This window comes from Anopheles arabiensis, chromosome X (genome assembly GCF_016920715.1).
Source record: "Anopheles arabiensis isolate DONGOLA chromosome X, AaraD3, whole genome shotgun sequence".
NCBI lineage: Eukaryota > Metazoa > Arthropoda > Insecta > Diptera > Culicidae > Anopheles > Anopheles arabiensis.
The window spans coordinates 5,568,690-5,589,231 of record NC_053519.1 but is presented as its reverse complement, the minus strand read 5'-3'; the positions used below and the strand labels follow the sequence as shown (position 1 = coordinate 5,589,231).

The 20,542-nt window shown below is 48.6% G+C and overlaps 1 protein-coding gene across 4 annotated transcripts in view; it reads left to right on the top strand.

Moving 5' to 3' along the window:
- Positions 1-20,542, top strand: part of LOC120906221 (irregular chiasm C-roughest protein-like) — a 219,185-nt gene that overhangs the window by 72,444 nt on the left and 126,199 nt on the right. For 3 of the 4 annotated variants that reach the window (XM_040317735.1, XM_040317734.1, XM_040317733.1), the window contains exon 2: positions 10,403-10,543. The exons of the other annotated variant lie outside the window; for it this stretch is intronic. The gene's annotated coding sequence lies outside the window, so the exon portion shown is untranslated. The remainder of the gene's footprint in view (positions 1-10,402; positions 10,544-20,542) is intronic. 4 annotated transcript variants of the gene reach the window in all.

Sequence of the window (20,542 nt, the reverse complement as noted above, 5' to 3'; positions counted from 1 at the left end):
CGAGAATTATGATACGAGTGTGATATAAATATGACATTTATGCGCTGACAGCAGTGCTTATAATTATGATGAATGTTTCGCTCGTCGGGCGCTTTTTTTGTTGTTTCGCGCTCCCTCTGCCTCTGCTTTCTTTTCGCATGAACAGATCGAGCGCGCTCTTATATTTATAGTGCTTTCCCATGGTGCCCGGGATGCTCTGGGCGTGTGTGTGCACATATGTGTATGTAAGCGGGAGGAGGCACAAAGCTGGCACATAAAAGCAAAGAGTGTGAGCTCGCGGCGAGTGGACTGTGGAAGAACTAGACCCTGTACGGTTGGCACACTCGCGAACACACACACACACACACACACACACACACACACACACACACACACACACACACACACACACACACACACACACACACACACACACACACACACACACACACACACACACACACACACACACACACACACACACACACACGCACACACGCACACACGCACACACACACACACACACACACACACACACACACACACACACACACACACACACACCCACACACAAACACACACACACACACACACACACACACACACACACACACACACACACACACACACACACACACACACACACACACACAAGATCAAGATGGCGAAACATCAACCTAGTGGGGTGAACTAGAGCCACACACACACACACACACACACGTAACGAAAGAAAGGAATAAAAACTCCCTCAAGAGCGTCAGACTGTACCGGAGCGCTGGTACTCGCGGACGGAGAGAGTTACTTTTTCCTGGGGTTTTTTGTTCTACACTTCCACTTTCCATCCATTTTACGCAAAAAAATGCTTGTCGTTCGGGACGGGCGGAACATCGGGGAACCCGGCCAAACCGCCCAGCTCTTCCCTCCCCCGCTGCTAAGCGAGCGCAGCGGGCGAGATTGAGTGATGAGCCAGCGCCGCGGACGGACACACGAGTGTAAAATGAATAATTGAGCGTTTATGTTCGGAACATCGGGAGGGTGTGCGGGTGTGTGCGTGTTTTTTGTTGCTTTGTTTTCCGTTCTATCACACAGCTAGAGCGTTAGAGCGGGGCAAGGTAAGGCACTGGCGGCTATAAATAGCACACACGGCGCGTTGAAGAGGGCGACGGAACAGGACGTGTGACCTTAGGAAAAAAAAAAGCCGGACCGGAAACTGGCGATGGATGACAAAGAGCGGAACCGGTCCGGGTTACCAGTCCGGAGTAACGGAGTTTGAAGTGGAGCTGCCAGGGCGCTCCAAACTTCTCGTTTGAAGTTCGCCAGCTTTGGCAAGAAATTAGTGCGTGCGGTATGAGATGGGGGGGGGTTTCCTGCTGCAGGACCAAACCACAGCACGCCCACAACACGGCAGCAGCAAGAACTCAATCAATCGCACGATACGATGGGTTCCTTTCTCGAAGCAAAACGGTCGCCAACTGCGGCAGCGCGCTCCTCCAGTGTTTGCTTCTAATTTCCTTCGCGAAAGCACTCACGCTGATGATGTTCGGTGTTTCTGGTTTTTCTGCTTGTTGTTTTGCTCTCGTGAAAGGTGCTCCGAAGTGCTCGAGACTGTGTGTGTGTGTGTGTGTGTGTGTGTGTGTGTGTGTGTGTGTGTGAGTGTTTATGCTGTCTTCACATTGCACATCCAATTCCAATCGACTTCGAGCAATGACCGCGCCTTTTCCTTATTATCGGCCGAATGTTTGCACAACAGACGGCGAGCTTGATTGAAAGAAAACAAACCAAACAGCGGGGAGAGAGAGAGAGAGGGGGCAGGCCAGAGTAATGGAGCGTGTGCGTAATTGAGTGCGGCCCGGAGTGCAGCCAGTCCCGTGGAAACCTGTGGAAACATTGCGCCAGCATCGCGCGGCGGGAAACGATGGGCTTACAGAACATTGTCGCCGTCCGAGCCGAAAACAGGCATGCCATGTTACCACCACCGCAACAGGCACCTGTGTGTGTGTGTGTGTGTGTTGGGCCGTTTTTGCTGAAAATTATTTTTGGGGATGGAGAGCGCAAAACATTAAACTAATCTCGCCATTAGCGCCACGCCGAGCCGGCTGCAGCTCGCTAAGCGCTCGTTAGTGCACTTCCCTGCTAATTGTCGGAGTGGCGCTGACCATCCCCCCCAGCTGCACCAGTGGGAGACAAAACATACGCCTATGGGGCGTAGGCTTAGCCTGGCGCTACTTTTAAGCTTAATGGACGCGCCAAAAACCCGGCCGGCCGAGTTTAATCGCTCAATTTCGGCGCTAGGCCCACCCTCGAAAAACGCAGAACCGCTAGGCTTAAAAGGTGCAGTTACAAAACTATTTTGATACACACCCTCGTACGATTGTGCGATGACTCTTGCTCGCAGTAAGCAGAGCAGCATTAGGAATGTATAATTCCAGCGTCCTCTGTGTGTGTGTGTGTGTGTGTACCAGTGCCTCTTCTTGAGATGATACAGTCCGGAAGTGAATGACGCTCGCTGACGTCCGCTCCGTTGACAGGGTCCGGCGTTGCGGCTCCGCCGTAAAGATCGACGACTTCAAATGAGCATAATTAGAAGCGAACAAACCGGCTCGTTTCCCAGAGCCACCGTAACCGGTGTGGAAGATAGAAGAGGGAAGAGAACACCCGAAAAGCGCCGATTATTGGCCGTTAATAAATCCAGCAATGGGGTCCGAAAAGCACTTTATGCTCGTTTGGCCGTGAAAATGGTCATTCCCGGGGGGGGGGATTGGATGCGCGTAAATGACACTCACCAAACTCGCTCACACACACACACACACACACACGCAAGCACGAACAATTCTCACCGGCACTGGCAGCGGCTTTGGAAAGCGGACGTCCGTGATTAAGGGCCAGGGCAGAAAGGGGCGTTAATGACGGCAAGGTTAAGGAATTAAATTATGAATCAAAGGAAATCAAAGAGAAACACATAAAAACACACACACACACACACACACACATAACAGCGGAACAATAAAACATTATGGATGGGAGAGGAAGTGGAGGAGAGGGAGCAGGTGGAGTTGAGACGGAAGAATTCTGCGTCCCGCGACATTAGGAAACGAGACTGAGAATTGAGGAGCGCAGAGTGAGAAAAGAGAAAAAAATACTATCGATACATATGCGTGTGTGTGCGTTTCTTTCCCTTCAATGCCTGGCTGGGTTGTGTTTTTTTTTTTTTGCCGCAAAGTTGGTAATTAAAATCCCCTCCACATACCAGCGGCCTTTTGTCCTCCAACACCATTCAGAAGGATTTTTCTGTTTCATCTGTTCGATCACTAGAGCTCCCTCACCGCTGGTTCAGCGTGTGTGAGGGGATATAATTACAAACTTAAGACACCACTGAGAAGCAGGCACTGCTGTCGAGCGGTAGAGCGACAAAACGCGCGCTCTAGTGATTGATATTTCAGCTTTCCCGGTCCGGCCCGGGAAGTCGAAAGTCACACCGGAGGGAATCATCGGTCGTGTTTTTTTTTTTTGTCTCTGACGGAAGAAACAAGGGCTCAAAAGCGACCCATTACAAGATGTCCCAGGTCCGATGGGGGAAGTTCTTTGTTACATCTTTAATTGCACTGCCGCGTCTCCTTCCTGCTCGCTCAAAGAGTTGATGTATAACAGCAGCGCGACATTAAAGACGAGCCGAGGGCATACTGCGAGATCCGGATCCGGCAATCATCGAAAAAGGTGGGGCAACAGAGCGAGATGTTTGAGATAAAATTCTAGCATGCTTCAACTAAAACGCTTCCCTTGCCGGAACCAAAGCTGCGCGGAGACACGCTGATGTTTATGGGTTGAAAAGTTTAATAACCGAGCGCTCAAGGCTTATTAGGACCCAATTTGGGTCATGCAGATTGCGCACAAGCACCACGCGGAGCCTTCCATCATCGATATTGCCCCCCTCAAAAGTATGCAATTTGCCGTACAAAACGCGCTTATCGTGCACCACAGCACACAAAAAAGGGACGGGCATGATCAGCGATTATCAATCGTCTTGTTATAATACCAGCCACCTCCTCCCCCACCCCCCTTTTCCCGTTGCACGACAGCAATCAAACGACCAAGATAGCTTTTCAATATCTTCATTTGCCTGCGAGCGGCAGCTAATTTTGTTTTCGTCTTGCATCCTCTGACGTGCGTCACCGGAAGAGCGCGATATGAATATGAGCTTCACTTTTTTTGCTTTGTTTTTTTTCTCGTGCTGTTGTATGTCCTCCCAAACATCTCCCAGCGGCACACACGCGACCAAGATGCGGGCGAATGGGCGCCCACGTAGGCTGGCGCTGGTGGTTGGGTTTTCCCCGGAGGCCAGATCATCCCTCCAAGGCACAGCAGCAGCAGCAGCAGCAGCAGTAAACCTGATGTGCGCGCGCGTGCTCGCGCGACCCATATCTTAATTAGTTTATCTTCCCGCTCCAAGCAGCCGGCTAGGCGGCAGTAGCAAAAACTAATCGAAATTAATTTGACTACGGTGGGATCCTCCACCTAGCACGTCAATATTTGCGTGCACACAAACACACACTTTACGCAAATCCGCAAGTGCCCCCGCTCGTCGTATGATTAGCTAAAGACAGGAAGAAAGAGAGAGAGAGAGGGAGAGAGCGAGAGATTAATTTTACCAAGACAACAACACCGCCAATGACAACAACAAAAAATCAGTAACAGCTCGTCCTTGCCACTTCTGGCGGCTGGTGATGGGTACACTTCGCAAAAATCTGAAGTCGACTCCGATCCAACTACGAACATTTTGGAACCGTCTGCGGAAGCTAGTCCCGACCAGCATTATTCACACAGACAACTCAGGGCGGCTCCGACTCAAGGTGACTCCAACTTCTACTTAATTCTGATTCCAGCTGACTCAGGACGACTCCTTCTTCCGATAACTCCAGCTCCGGACGACTCCAATTTGGGACGACTCTGACTCTGGATGACTCCGACTCCGGACGACTCCGACTTCGGATTACTCCAACTCCCGATGACACCAACTCTGACTGACTCCAACTCCGGACGACTCCGAATCTAGCGACTCCTATTGTTGCCAACTTCGACTCCGCACGATTCTGGACGACACCGAGTCCTGGTTGATTCTGATTCTGGCCGACTCCGTATGACTTCTTCTTTGGACAACTTCAACTCCCGATGATTTTGACTCTGAATGACTCCGATTCTGAACGACTCCGATTCTGGACGACTCCGACTCTGGAGGACTCCGACTCTGGCGACTCCAATTGTTGCCAACTTTGACTCCGCACGATTCCAGACGAAACCAAGTCCTGGTTGATTCTGATTCCGGCCGACTCCGGATGACTTCTTCTTTGGACAACTCCAAATCCCGACGATTTTGACTCTGGATGACTCCGATTCTGGACGACTCCGATTTTGGACGACTCCGACTCTGGAGGACTCCTACTCCGGATTACTCAGACTCTGGCGACTCCAATTGTTGCCAACTTCGACTCCGCACGATACCAGACGAAACCGAGTCCTGGTTGATTCTGATCCCGGCCGACTCCGGATGATTTCTTCTTTGGACAACTTTAATTCCAATTCTGATGACTCCAACTCTAGCCGACTTTGACTCCGGTCGACTCTGGACGACTCCGACTCCTGTTTGATTCGGTTTTCGGCCGACTCCGCTCTACTTTGACTATGGATGACTCCAACTCCACACGACTGGATTGGACGAACAATAATCAATAATTAGAATCGGAGTCGTAGTGCCCTCCGAAGAGCACATCACTATCAACGCCAGTGCCTTAGGTTTCTTCCCCCGAAAACGACCGAGAGCCGAGGAAAATCAGCGCTTTTTGTTGTTGCTTTTTGCGCCGTCTGCTAACACTCCTGCTGCCGAGGATCGAGATTGTGTTGACAGTGCTCGGGTACGGTTTGACAGCTGCCTCGCTACAAATTCCGCGAACGGTTGCTGGCTTTCGCTTGACAGTTCCGCGCCTGGATGCGCTGACAAAAGCAATGAAATATGTATGCCCTAAGCCGGGCAATAAATATCAACTGTAGAATGGGACGACAATAAACTAAAAACAAAAACTGCATTTGCCAAAGTATTTGTGCTGCTGCAAAGTTATAGGCTAAACTGTTTGCACTCATACAGACCGGCAAAAAAGGCTGACGCGTTTGCATTGCACAATGCCCCAGTGTGATTGTGCTGGAGCATTTTTAAGCGCTGTTGCCTTTGCCGGGTCATGTAAATTGCATACAGGCAGGCGCGGTTCGCTCGCATAACCAGTAATACTGACACGTGTAACACAGTGTCAGCACACCGTTCCTCTCATCCACGCTGTCAATTAGCGCAAACATTTCGCCTTTGTATTCGGTGAATTCCTGTGCGCTCTCCCTCTTCTTCTCAGAACGCCAAACTTACTACGGTACTGGTACAGGAAAATATCGCCTCCCGTACGTCTGCATACAGTACAAGCGCAGTAAAAATGTGTCGTTCTAGCACTGCCAGGCCCCACCGAACGCCGCTAGAACGCTCACCAAATCAATAGCTCATCAAAAAGCATCGATGTAATTATCTTGCAATAATACGCGCAGCTGGAAGGGCGATAATAATAATCGTTATTTATAGGGATTGTTATATGGCTTTATGATACGTATCTGCCGTACCCGCTGCCAGCATCTATGGCCCGTTTCCATTTCCTTTGCTGCTTCACCATTTTGTGGGGGGCAGGGCTGGCAGGATGGTTCCTTTTTATTTCAGCGGGTAAGTTGTAATTATCGCCGTTGTCGTCAGCCCGGTCGTATCCTTGGAAGACGACGGCGACGACGACGATGATGATGATGATGATGTTAGGATAATCGTGCTGGCACCGTTGATAATGGCGGCCCTGGAGTGGGTGTGCCATTCGAGCGCTCGCGTGTCCCTCCCCTTCCCCCGGCGGGCGACAACGGCGGAATTCGGAATCGTAATTGAAGGCGGGCGCCCGCGCTCGCTCGGCTCTCTCTCTCTCTCTCTCTCGGTGATGGGAAATTGGATGTCCCTGCAAAATGCGGGAACGGTCTGCTCGCTTGCGCCGTACTCGCTGAAGCGGCAGCGTAATGTACTTCCTGTGCTGCCGCTTGCCCTCCCCTTTCGCTCCGCTTGTAATTAGCTTGCTTGGGAGGGGTTTCATGTTAGCCTGCCCTACATCAGGGATGGTTTCATTCGCTTTTTATTGTTGCCGCTCCTGGAGCGAGGCCTGAGCTGAAGGCCGCATTTGCCTGCACTTATTCCATCGGAAGTTGCGCGCCTCCCAGCGTGCCATTACGGGGCCATCGTTTTAGTAGTGTCCGGCTTTCGTCACAAAGCGCGGGCACATTTTAAAACACTTTCCGATAGTAGTCGATGGAGCGGCAGCGCTGATAAGGAGCTGGAGGCGTGTTGCCACAATGTAAGTGATACGATGCGAAGGGAGCAACAAAAAAAAAAAACAATGCTGAGTGCCGTTTTCAAGTGAAATATGGCAGCTTGAGATTAAAACAGGGAGAGTAAAATCTGAAAACTTTGAAATAAAAAACAGAAAACATTGCAAACTACTGAGAAGAAAAACATTGTAAGAAAAAAAAAACAGAATCAATAGTTAAAAATACAAACAGAAAAACCTAACCAAACAGTGTATAAATTGTAAATACAAACCAAAAATAAACTTAACACAATATGTAATAAAAACTAGAAGTATTAATGTCGCGCACAACTCTTTAAACACAAAGAAATACAAAGCACAAAGAGCAGCAACCTGAAACAGCGCCGAAGAAAAGCAGAAATTAAACACGAGCCGAACCTTCTTTCCGATTAAATTGCGCCAGAACAAATGGACAAAACCTGATGGGACTGTATAATGGCATTTAAATGAATTTACAACCACACTTACCGGGCTGTGATGGGCAGGCCTGCCTGCCGGTGGGTCGACCTGGGCAATTAATTGCCGACAATGTCCCGCTCCCGATGCTCCCGATGCTCCCGCTGACGATAGCGAATACCGCCGGCGTGTCAGCAGCTTTTGCCCAGCGTCGTCCGTGAGGCCGCTGCGCGGTGCGATACGGAGCAATGGTGTGGAGTTTATTATTGGAAAATTCCTGAAGTAAGCAATTCAATGTAGCGCGTATGAAGTAGTTCAAGGTATGCTTACAAGTTTAGTAGAAGTCTTTCAACACCTTGAAGATTGAATGTCAACTATTTTATGGAACTACTTTTGATTTTTCACTTTAAATAGTTTGGCAAAGAATGTCATCATCTGACTGCTTATAATCCAATTTTTTTAAAAATACTTTCATTTCTGATGCCAGTTTTTAAATTCATTTTGTCATAAACTGTTTAAAACTGCATTTGATATGCCTTTATTTCGAAAACAAAATTCGAAGGATACGTTCAGAAACAGAAACTCAGTTTCTTTTTCTTAACATTATTTAATACATCCTTCAGAAAATCATGGTAGCTTAATGTCTTATTGATTTGGAGAGTTACTGTTGGAGTTCGCATTACCCAGGGCTCTCCATTTGGCGCCGTTTTCCACGCACAAAGCGGCACAAGACGCGCTAAACGCTTACCTCACGACCTCGCAATGTGCCAACAGTTTCGCAATGCCCTTCACCACATCAACCTCGATCCATCGGGGACATTCGTGCCACGTATCTATTCGTCATCGCGCCGATGATCGTACGATCCGTCGCGGTTCACAAATGGGAGCTCTGTGTAATAATTGATCACCGGAATCGAAACGATCCTCACCTCGATGGAATTCCCAGGTCGAAATATGTTTTTTTTTGGGTTTCGATACATTTTCTCTCTTTCCCTCTCTTTCTCTCTTCATCTCTCTGTGTCTCTCAGACACCCTTCTCGCGCAAGGCCGCTGTGAAAGAAGAGAGAAAGGGAAGGGTAAAAAACGGCATATCATCATTCGATTCCGAACCAATTATTGTGATTATTGACTATAATTCGATTTCATTCGATTTCCGAACCATCGAAGGTCGCCATTCGGATCACCTCCCTCCGTCCCGTTTTCGGCCGTGCCGTGCTGTTTCCACACTTTTCGACACGGGCTTTGAGAATGTGGCATCACCGCCCGAAACGAGCTTACCCATCGGCACAAACCGGCACCTTCTCGGGCCGCTTACTTCACGCTCGACGGGCGAGATGTTTGGAGAGCAAGAAATTACCACCAGCCATCCACACCACCTTCCCTGTTAATGACAATTACGCTTCCAGTCCGTGGGGCAGCCAGCCGACAGCATCCATTTCCATGCACTGGAGAGCACTGCTGTCCTGCGATTCGTTGCAGGCCGGGTTTCCGGTATTGCTGTGAGGTCGCTTCGCTCCGGAGGTACGCAAAACCGTGTGACGAAAGCGATGCCTAAGAATGCCTGTGGGAAGACACCGGGCGTGTGGGAAAGCTCCAACACGAGCCTGGTGCTGAGACGGTTGGGCGTTGTTCACATGGCAGCAGCAGCGAACGCTGCTCGGGATGTCTGCGATGGTTTCGTTACTTCCTGGGTGACCTGTATTGGAGATTGGGATAACTCCTGGAAGTCGAAAGACATCGTAACAGGTCGTTTAGAATCGTTGGAGGATCTAGTGGCTCTTTAATATTCTAGCGTTAATTGTGTTGCTTCCCCTAATTTCTAACACTATCTCGTGCATTCCTATAAATCTTATCGTGTGCTCTCCAAGAAAATAACATCTCACCAGCTTCAGACATGCGCGTGGCCATTTGTTCTTCTTCTTTGAAGTGATCCACAAACGCACGCCAACATACATTATGCCGCCGGGCTGTGTCCGTGTGCTCACACACACACACACTGTTACTCGACGTCCTCACGGTGGCAGGCCGAAAGCTTTATGCGCGGCTGATTGGCATGCCGACATTATGATGCGATGTGACAGGCGGTCCCGAGTTTTGCATGCGAGCGCCGCTCTAGCGCCGTCAGCAAATCTAGAAGTGTTTCTCCATTGATAAACACGTTGTTCTGCTCTCCCTCTCTCCGCCCCAGCGATAATGTCGAAATGGCTGTTTTGCATAGCGATCCCGCTGTGTGTAACGCATCCCGTGTGTAATTCACATACACACACACACACACACAGAACTCACGAATTCCACATGAGGCGCAGAAGGAGCGGACAGGGAATGTACGTACAGAAATAAAAATTCAACATCATAACCATTCCGCTGGCGTTCCCTTCCTTTGCTTTCGCTCTTGAAACACTTGCCACACGACCGAAGAATGTCCTTTCCCGCTTCCGCCCCCCCCCCCCCGCTTTCCCCCCTGTTCCACCAAAAAACAACCCCTCTCCAACACGTGATTGCTGCAAATGTGCGTTCGCGTATCGTGATAATGTGCTTACAGTGCCGTGTGTATGTGTGTGTTTGGGTGCTCATATAGTTTCCCATTTTCTTTCCGACAGCCGCGCCCCGACATCCAGCCCAATTCGTCGAGGGAAATTCGCCCCACGTAGCCGGTGTGGGGGTGTGAGGGCGTCTTTTTCGGTGCCGTTTCGCCTCCCCGACGCTATCCCTTCCCGGCGCAAAAGGTTAGCTGCTGAAAGGTAATATTTTTGAAGGTAGTGAGTGACGTGATTTTCTGTTATGCTTTCTGTTATGCCCGCCCAGCCCCGCCTCGTGCGCTCCCAACAAACGCTTTAGCATGCCACCGAATCGGTCTGTGATCGTGTGTGTGTGTGTGTTGGGGAAGGATTTAGGCTGTCACCGCGCCGCGCCCGTGTCTCCGTCCCCGTGCCCCCGTGCGTGTGAGATGCTTGCCATATTTCTTCGCCCGGCTCGGTCGGTGTTGTGCCGGTGGCACGTACATCAAGGGATCTGGCCCTGCTTTTTTGGTGTCGACACCGAGGTGTTGAGCTCGTTGTTGGGTGACTTGCGGGTAGGGGTGAGCAGAGGGAATGTAGAAGGTGTAATTTTAACTGGAATACCGCTACCCATCCCACACTGCACGATTGGCAGTTGGAATGGGGAAGAAAGCGCAGAAAGGAACACAAATCCTTGCGCCCGTCAACACACACACACACACGAAAGCCTGCAAGCGAGATAACCGGGCAGAAGTGGTTAATTTTCTAGCGCTTGCTGCAGCGATGGGTGAGCTGATATTAGAAATTGAACTTCGGTATCGAGAAGCGTAAAGAGCACAGGGGCCGTTTTCTAGCAGGATCAGCAGCAGCTCCTTTGCCGGTCGAGAGGAGATCCGGAGATATCAGAATCAATCACAATAATGGTTCAGATAGAGGCGAAATTGTAATGGATTCCTTGTAGGCTCTGTTCCGGGTGCACACTGAAGCCAATTACTCAAAGATGATCACGTTATCTCAATTGTCACTATTATGTTTGATAGCAGCATTGGAATATTCAACTTCCGCTTGCAGGATGCTTTAAATCCTACCGCAACGCTTGCGTACAGTCGTAGGGTGAGGTACCTAGAGCCTAGATGCATATCGCTCTTTTCAAGTCGTTCATTTCGAGTAAACTTCTGACATTATCCTTTCCTGTGGAATCTTGGAATTACTCCAGATTTTTGTTTTGCATTTTATGGTAACAGAGATGTAGACGAGCAGGAAGCGTAGATCCCTTATGACAGCATATGACGCTCGAGTTAAATACCTGCATTAGCGAAGGGGAAAATTGGTAAAAATCCGAAGTCGACTCCGATCCGACTCCGAAAAATTCGGAATCGACTCTGGAAGGGTGGTCCTCGCTGCAATATCCGGAGTCGTTCGGAATCACTCGGAGTTAGAGTCGTCCGGAGTCGTCTGGAGTCGTCCAGAGTCGTTCGGAGTCGTTCGAAATCGTCCGGAGTCGTCCGGAGTCGTCTGGAGTCATCCAGAATCGGCTGCAGATGGAGTCATCCGGAGTCATCTGGAGTCGGTCGAATTGACTCTGGACGACCTCGAACAACTACGGACGACTCCGAACGACTCTAGACGACTCCGGGCGACTTCGGACGACTCCGAATGACTCTGAACGACACCGGACGACTCCAAACGACTCCGGGCGGATCTAGTGGTTCCATTTTGCCGGAGTTGGAATCGGACTAACAATAGTCGGAGTCGGATCGGAGTTGTGGGTGCACTCCATACATCACAACAGTAACCTGCATCCTATGTACTGAGAAAGACAATGCCTGAAGTCTCTGAAGTTACTTAGAGTTAATCATTATGTGCTGGTGCTCCAACAGTACCTAGCTTGAAGATAAGACTACATCCTCATGCAATATAGCTTTTGATCTAGTCTAGCCTGAAGGACATCACACCTGCAGCATCTTGATCTAATGTGCAATCTCTTGTATAATCTTGAACTTATCTCCAATGTTGCATATAATCTCGATCCTATTCTGCAGCAACGGAAAATAAAACTGCGGATATTGAACTCGCCACTCAATTTAATTGCCCTCAAGGTGTCTCGTCTCGTCAGCCTGCAATTCATTGTTCCAAAGTGCCCCCGGTTTGGGGCTATTCTGGTACGGTTCCTCGGATCTCCGTTCATCGAGCCAGCCAGCGGACTGGTGTGGCTAAAGTTAGCAAAGCGAGCATCGGAAGTTTTGTCGAATTCAAACAAATTAAAGTGAGCATTTGTCGTTCGAGCTGACAGCGTCCAGCTGTGTGTACAACACTGTTACTGGTCCCGCTGCCTAACGGAGTGCAATTTCCCCGTGTTTCCAGCAGCAGTACCCCGTTTATCGGAAAGCCAAACACCGTCGGTGTGCGTGTGCGTAAAAGTTGGCCCACCTGGTAACCTGGCCCCGTTCCGTGCAAGTTGGCGTGTGGCGTGCTCTGGCCACCTCTGTGTTGTCACCCGAAATGCTCCGCTCGAGTGTGTGTTAATTTATTTACAAGTGAACTGTTCTCGAAGTCCCTCGACCTTCCTGTGTCAGCCCCCGGCGCTCGACGGCACCACCGAAAACGGGCAGCACAGCATAGCCTCGGGGCTCCGGATCGAAAATGGTTCGATTTCTGCTCGCACGCAGATGTCTCGTCTAGGTCGGCCAATTTCACACCGGTGCAATATTCCCTCACACAGCAGCGATGGTGCCGGGGACAGGGTATGATGCGTCTCGCCCCACCGTTGCCTCTCCCTCGCAAAATGGATTCGTTCCGTCCGCGCTGGTCCAGAGCGCCAGGCAAGTTTCGCTGATATACCGACGCCATCTTCGCGTTCCACGCGTTAACGTCAGCAGTATCGGCATATCGTTGTCTATCGACCGCTCACTCGTGTATTACCACATTCAATCGCACACACACACACACAATTCCATGTTTCAATCACATTCCCTCTCACTTCATCTCTTCCTCCCCTTTGTTCGCCCTCGTGTACATATATTCAGTTCTTAGAAGCACACACAGCCAGCAGCGCGCGTATTGAAGGGGGAAGGGGGGGGGGTGGTACAGGAGAGCGAATCATGCCACACGATGCGTGAAATAAATTGCATTCGAAAATAACAATTCGGCTCGATTACACATTCAATTATACCGTTGAAATTGAAATTGACAGCGGATTAAAATTAAATTCACCTCACGTGATGATTATCTCACGGGGTTTTCTCTCACCTTCGCGGCCTGCCAGACACCCTGCTGGCCTGCTGCTGCTGCTGCTGCTTGTGACAACAACGGCAAGCGGGGAAAGGGCGGGGAAGATGCTGCGACTTAGGCACTCGGCGTCAGCAGCAACTGGTGCCCTGGTGCAGCAAAGTCCTACCCGAGGGCACACGTCACCCGATTTTTGCTCCGGCAACGTCCCCCCAGGTGTGAGCTAATTTCGTTGTTGGCGCGACAAAATCGGGCTGATTTACGTACCACCGTCTCCTCCAACCCCGGTCCCTGACAGCCCGTGTTCGGGAGTGTTCGTTGTAATCCGATAGCGAGAAAGTCAATAAATTAATTCCAGCCGGCCAGTGGGGTCGTCAGCTTTGGCTTCTTGCTTTTCCCGGTCAGTTTTGTGAGCGTGTGTGTGTTTGTATTTTTTTTTTGTTTTTTTTTTTGTTCGCCCCAACTTGTCATTTTTGGCTCTGCACGCACCTGACACATCTGTACTGTACCTGGCCAGAGGATAAATTACACGCGAAAAACAGTGCACGGGGCCAATGGTTCGGGCGTAGTATGTAAGCTGGTGATTGGAGCGACAAAAAAAAAAAAAAAGAAACATACACCGGTCCGGTAATAATCGCATTGGCAAATAATTGGATAGAAACAAACGAGGGGCTATAAATACATATACATTGGACGGTTGATACGGTGCGTTTAACGCTTTGGTGGTCGGGTAATGCGATTGTGGCTGAACAGCGCTGGCTGTTTTAACAACACTGCCAGTCCACCGGAGCAGTTGGTGGGAACGCTTAATTCAGCAGATACGAGATAAAGATAATTGTATTTTAACTTGTCATTATTGCAATCTGCAAACATATTTCAAAAGTAATCCCTATCGCGGTAACTTCACATGACGTTTACTGCGGCTATTGCAGAAATCTACGAGGCCTAACATGCAAGATCTTAAAATTAAATTCATCATAGCCGCAGCTTCGAACGGAAATAGTTATGTCGCTAACGCAAAGGCAATACATTTACCAAGAATGCACAGGACAGGACTAGTGCATCCCGGCATTGCGAAGAGGAAAGCTGAAATTTGTGTTGAAAGTAATGATAAATTAGCTCAGCTTACAGCCCGCAAAATAACCTCAAGCAACTGTAGCCTTCTGCGAATTGCTGCCTAGCGGTGATTGCGCGTAAACTCTGCTAGTGAGTGTAAATTCTGCGAGCTCCAAAACAAACTCCACGTCAGCGGCAAATTGCTGCGGGACGGCTGAGTTGTTACGACAAGTAAATTACCAAAAGTAATGTTTGCTGGTACGTTTAGGCGGTTTCTCCTTGAACCGTGTAAGCGTTATTTTGGGAGTGTAACTTGCTGAGTTACCGGAAAAGAATGCCGGTGGCGAATGCAATACCGATAATTATCTGTTTAGCCAACCGCCATCCGGTTCGAAGGACTAATTTCTTATTCTAGCTCAGATATTTCATAATGCATTATTCCTTTATTGCTTGCTGTTTGTGAAAAATGTTATCAGAAATGTATTCTCGATAAGTTTACAATAGCTGGTCGTTCCTTAAGAACGTTTGTTGTCAGATAATTAAGTTTTCAGCCATCGGGTTTGAAGGACCATTGTTTGGCTTTCGGTTCGAAGGACTAAGTTTTATTCTACCTCAGATATTTCATTATGCATTATTCCTTTATTCTAGCTTGTACGTTTGCTTGCGTGTTTGTGAAAAATGTTATCAGAAATGTATATTGGATAAGTTTACAATAACTGGCCGTTCCTTAAGAACGTTTGTTGTCAGATAACTAAGTTTTCAGCCATCGGGTTCGAAGGACCATTGATCGGCTTTAGGTAAAACTTTGTACTTATTGTGAAAAGTGCTACCAAAACTGTAGCCTTATTTATCTGTCGAAAATTGACAATTCCTTTGTCAATTCTCTCTGTCCTGAATGCCCTTTTTGTTTACTCTTTTGCCAAAAACAAACCCCAAATGAACGTTAAGAAAGGAAACACTTTACTCTACCTTTAACTCGGGGAAGGAGTGATACGGCTTTCAAAATATTGATCTCCCCTTACACATCGCCTCTAGTCCTGGTAAACTGATTTGTTTTACCCCGAAAAATTGCAAATGTGAACACCCCAACAAGGTACAATGCTTCACCAACTTCACCAAGCGCTCAAACTACAACGATTTAAAGCCTCTCCGTTCGTCCGTCTGTTTGCATTAAAGCACAGTTTTAAAGTGTGTGCGTTTGGCTGGTATGTGCGCCTTAGCACCGGGCACCTGGCGGGCAAAAGTTAGATTGTAATTATCGTCACCCACCGAAGACACCTCTCTCCCCTCCAGCCAGCCGTGGTGTGCCACCACGCGGACCTAATCGCATCCACAGCATATCGCACCGCTTATCTGCACCGCGGTCTGCTGTGCTCTTACTTTTTCTCCGCTCTTTGTTTTTCCATTATTATTATTGAGATTGGCATAAATTAAGCCTGCAGCTTCTGTGTATCGATGCTGCGTCCGGGCTAATTTATTCGCGAGCGACCGAGGCTGGGGCAGCCACCGGGTGGAGTTCGATTCGGCCGACAGCGGGCGGAGACTTTCACCCGGCGGTACGCGCCGTGGCTCGTTCCTGGCTCGTTCTGTCTGCCCCCGGGGCTGTGTGTATTTCATTTTCCTTACCATTTTGGCGAAGCTGAGATTGCTTGTGTGTGTGTGTGTGTGTGTGTGTGTGTGCGTGTGTGTGTGTGTGTGTGTGTGTGTGTGTGTGTGTGTGTGTGTGTGTGTGTGTGTGTGTGTGTGTGTGTGTGTGTGTGTGTGTGTGTGTGTGTGTGTGTGTGTGTGTGTGTGTGTGTGTGTGTGTGTGTGTGTGAGGGTGTTTTTCTCTTTCGCTCTACTCCAACCCGGGCTCCAAAGATGCGCTTGGGCAGAATGTTATTATTGATTCTTGGCAATTAATGAACCGACCGAGTGTGGCAGACGACGAACCGACGGGTTTGCAGCGCGGGTGGGTGCAATATTTATATTTACATATTCGGTCTTCCGTCATTGGTCGTCCAAAGTTCCCGGGCACAAAAATGAGTTTTGTCACTGTAGCACTGCAGCAGCAGCTCAGCTCCCGAGCAAGACGGTTCGACGGGCTAGTTTGACGTGCCAGTGATTGCAGCGCCGCTGCCGCCTAACCTCAGTGACCTACTGTGCGCTTGGCTGGGAAATTTGATTAAAATTGCTCAATCCTTCATATGGCCGGCGGGTCCGGAGCGTTTCTATTTGTTTTTGTGCTTTCGTTTTGTTTTCTGAAGCGCGCAAACCCACCATCACACCAACGCAGAATGGTACGGTCAGTCGTACAACTGTTGCACCGCTGTGCAATCTCGGCACGCCATTGGCATGGGGCAGGGTGGCCCTGGCTATGATTCAAATTTATTCCCGCTCGCTGCGGCGAGCGCTTTCGAGAGCCCTTCAACAGACGAACGAGGGTCCGGGCTGGCCAGCGGCGAAAGAAGTAACGGGAATGTAAATAAATTTGATGAAATCTCATTTAAAAAGCCATTGCGTTTTATCTGCGTGGCATTTTTCGGTGATGGCGTTTCTGGGCTGCACAAAAAGGCAGACACAAACACACAGAAGAGGAGCATCATAATAAAAAAAAAGCAAAAACCTCAAAAAAACACAAAATCCCCACACACACTCTCTCACAGCGATGCAATCGAAACAGACAAAAAGGATCATGTTTGTCGCATCATAAAATCCCGATTGCTTGACCAAACGAGCTTGACCGTATGTGCGGGAGCATGTATGCTGTGTTGTTCACTGTTGATGGAGCAGGCACCAGAAGTCAGCGGCCGGCAACGCTCGGACCGCTTATTTACGTTAGATTGTGCCCGCAAATGTCCATCGCTCCGCGAGAGCAACAAGAGACCGAGCAACAATGAATGTAATTTAGAAATCATTCGTTCTCTTGGGTGGGTTTTACGATGGAATGTACGTGTGTGTGTCTATGTGCCAGAGGAAGGCGGTTGTTGGGGAACCATATTTTGCCACACAAATCGCATTCACTTCCATCCAGGCATTACCGGGACACTGCGGCCCGGGACCGGACCACAATGGCGCTCGTCCATCGCCCATTTGATCCTCGGCGAAAAGCGAAGTTTTCTGACCGCTTCCGGTTCCGGGCAGAAGGGGCAGATTGGGGAGGGTGATGTACCGTTTTGTGCTCGAGACCGCAGTGTTGTTGGGCCCAGCCCGGTTGGCGCTCAAATTAGCGTCTCGATACGGTGGGGGGATTTTTGTTTTGCAATATGTTGAGCGTGCGGTGCATGTTGCAGTGTTGCGCCTTTTACCTTGACGGTGCGGGAGGAGTAGAAAGGGGGAGGGGAGGTGGCAGTGTGTACTGAAACGCCTTGAACGGGTCCTGTAGGTGGTGCTTGATTGGAATTCCCAGCCCAAAATTAAGTTGTTTTGCGTCCACTGTTGGGTACATTTGAATATTTCACCTTTACATATGTACAACAAACGTTTAAAGGCGATGTATCTTTTTATTTGTATTCAAAAGAAGAGTAACACTTGCATTAGGTTCATTAACATATTCGAAAGGTTCCCAAAGATATCGGGCTTTTGGCAGCATTTTGGGCTTTAACATTTTATTTTTTAAATTATTGAAAAAATGACTGCAATATTGGACTAGCAGCCAATGTTCCTTTTTTATTAACACTATCGTGAAACTCGTAGAGTTACTTAAAATCTTTTTGATTTAATCAAATTTACATACCCTTAAGGTAAGAAAAAAACAGTCAAAAATCAACAACATCTTAAAATAACATAGCGTCAACTCTTTTTTTTCTTAAGAATTCAAAGATTTTATGATAAAAAGACATCCTGAGCAATCCTACATTAATACTTAGAAGATAGAACATCTTAAGTAAGACATTGGGCTTGTTTTTTTTTTTTAATTTTATCCATCTTCATGATGTATCCTGCAATTCTCAAGATTTGTGCCTTAGTTGGGCTACGAATATCTGCGCATCAGTTGCTTGGAAAGGTACGGTCTTAAACCTTGGAGTTAACAGCGAATAAATTGAAGAACTGGTTTAAGCTCAGTAGCAGGTTTTTTTCAGTGTTCAGTTTCTAGAATCAGTTTCGGGCTTTGAATCAGTATCAATCACCGAGGGCATCAGAATTGATTTTAGGATCATTCAATGAGGTTCAGGATTGGTTTCAAGCTCTATGTTCCGACTAATTTCTGAACAACGTTCCCGATCAGTTCCATCGCATCGGGATGGGACGCATATCAACTTCTGAATCGAAAAAGGAAGATATCAAGAAGTTCAAGCTTAGCTTCAGGATCTTAAGATACGTTTGTGATCAGTTTCAGACAATGAATTGGTTTGCATACCGCACAGAAAGACTCCATTTAGGCTTCATAGAAAGCTAGGTGTTTGCTTTTTATTTCTCTTGCAGTGTTCTGCTGCATTTCTTAGCAAAGTACAGTTTTTGGTGCATCATAGCTGTGCCACATTTGTTCTTCGTCGTATTCCAATCGAACATCTCAAAACAATACATCCTATGCAAAACTCCGATCACGTTGCGTGTCCTTTTGAGTCTGATTAAGGTTTGGTAGTGTTATTTGGACCATTAATTTCCCAGGCAGTATACATTCAGTATCAGTTCCCGGTCAGATAATGGGTTCAGCATCCCAGGCTCGTTAATGGTACGATTTTCAGTTCCAGTTGCACATCGCTAAAGACAAGACATTACAACAGTTCACCTCACCAGGTTCGCCTGTTCACCGCGCGCCGTTCTGCCAATACTTTACCCCTTTTCGATTTTGCTACGCTCAGCGCTCAGACTCCAAAGCCAAGACAATTATCTCACCGGAACCTGCGCGCGGCAAGGGCCGCCAGCCGGCTCCTTCGCTGACCGTTACCGTTTTAAAGTGCCGGCAACCAGCACGCCCTATCACTGCCTCCGATCTGTTTAATTTTGCACGCGCAGAGGGCCTGCCGTGGAAAATTAGAACCACACCGCCACCACCGCAGTGGGCGAGCGTGCTGCATCCTTTGCAGCCCTTTGCCTTGGTGCAGATCACTTCCTGGGTGGGATCAACAGGTACCATTAATCACCCACCCGGTGCCACGGGTGCCCAGCCCTCTCCACTGCACCGCAGACGACTGCAGCCTACAGAGAGTTCAGCGCAATGAAATGGTTGCTGCCAGCGGTTCAGGCCGGTGCAGGCTATCGGTTGCTTGATCGAGTGAAAGATTTTCCTTCCTCCTTTGGCTGGGAAGGGAAGCGGTGTTCGGGGGGTGGAAGGGCAGGTTCTGATTGTGCACGTTCCAGCCCACCGCCACGCTTCCAGAGCGCCGTAGCGCCTGGAACACGGCTGTGTGTTTTGTGTCGGCTGAGGGTAGTAAATAAATGATGGCCAGTTGCTGCATCTTCTCCAGTGTGTGTGCGCGAGTGTATGTGTATCTGTGCATCGTCCAACATCTGTTCAGCGAGGAAAGATGGGAAATCACTTTTGATCGGTTGCGCTTTGCCTCGTTTCTGACAAGATGCTAAAAAAGCGTTCGTCATTTGAAAGGTTGACGAGTGATTGTTTCGCTGCGCATATGCGTACGTTTCGACAGTTTGTTGAACCATTCGTTTGCATGCCAGCAAATGTCAAACGGACCAACCGTACCCGAAAGAAGTTATGTTTTTTTTTATGCAGCCTCAAGCCTCGTTAAAGCCTCATCAAACCAATAAATAGGAAGACGCTAAAAATCTAATACCCAGCTCATAGTGTCATTAATGTCAAGCGCAATAACGATGCTATTTACCTTCCAAGACACTTTTCAACTCATTTTCAAGCGGCCCGGTTTATCCTGCAGCTAAAGCAAGAGAGAGAGAGAGAGAGAAAACTTTGCTCCAAGACAATCGCACAAAGTCGAAAATAAAAGCGAAACGAAATCACTTCATAAAAAAAGGGGGCAACAATTCGCGCTGCAGTAACAACCGCCACGTTTATTCGCA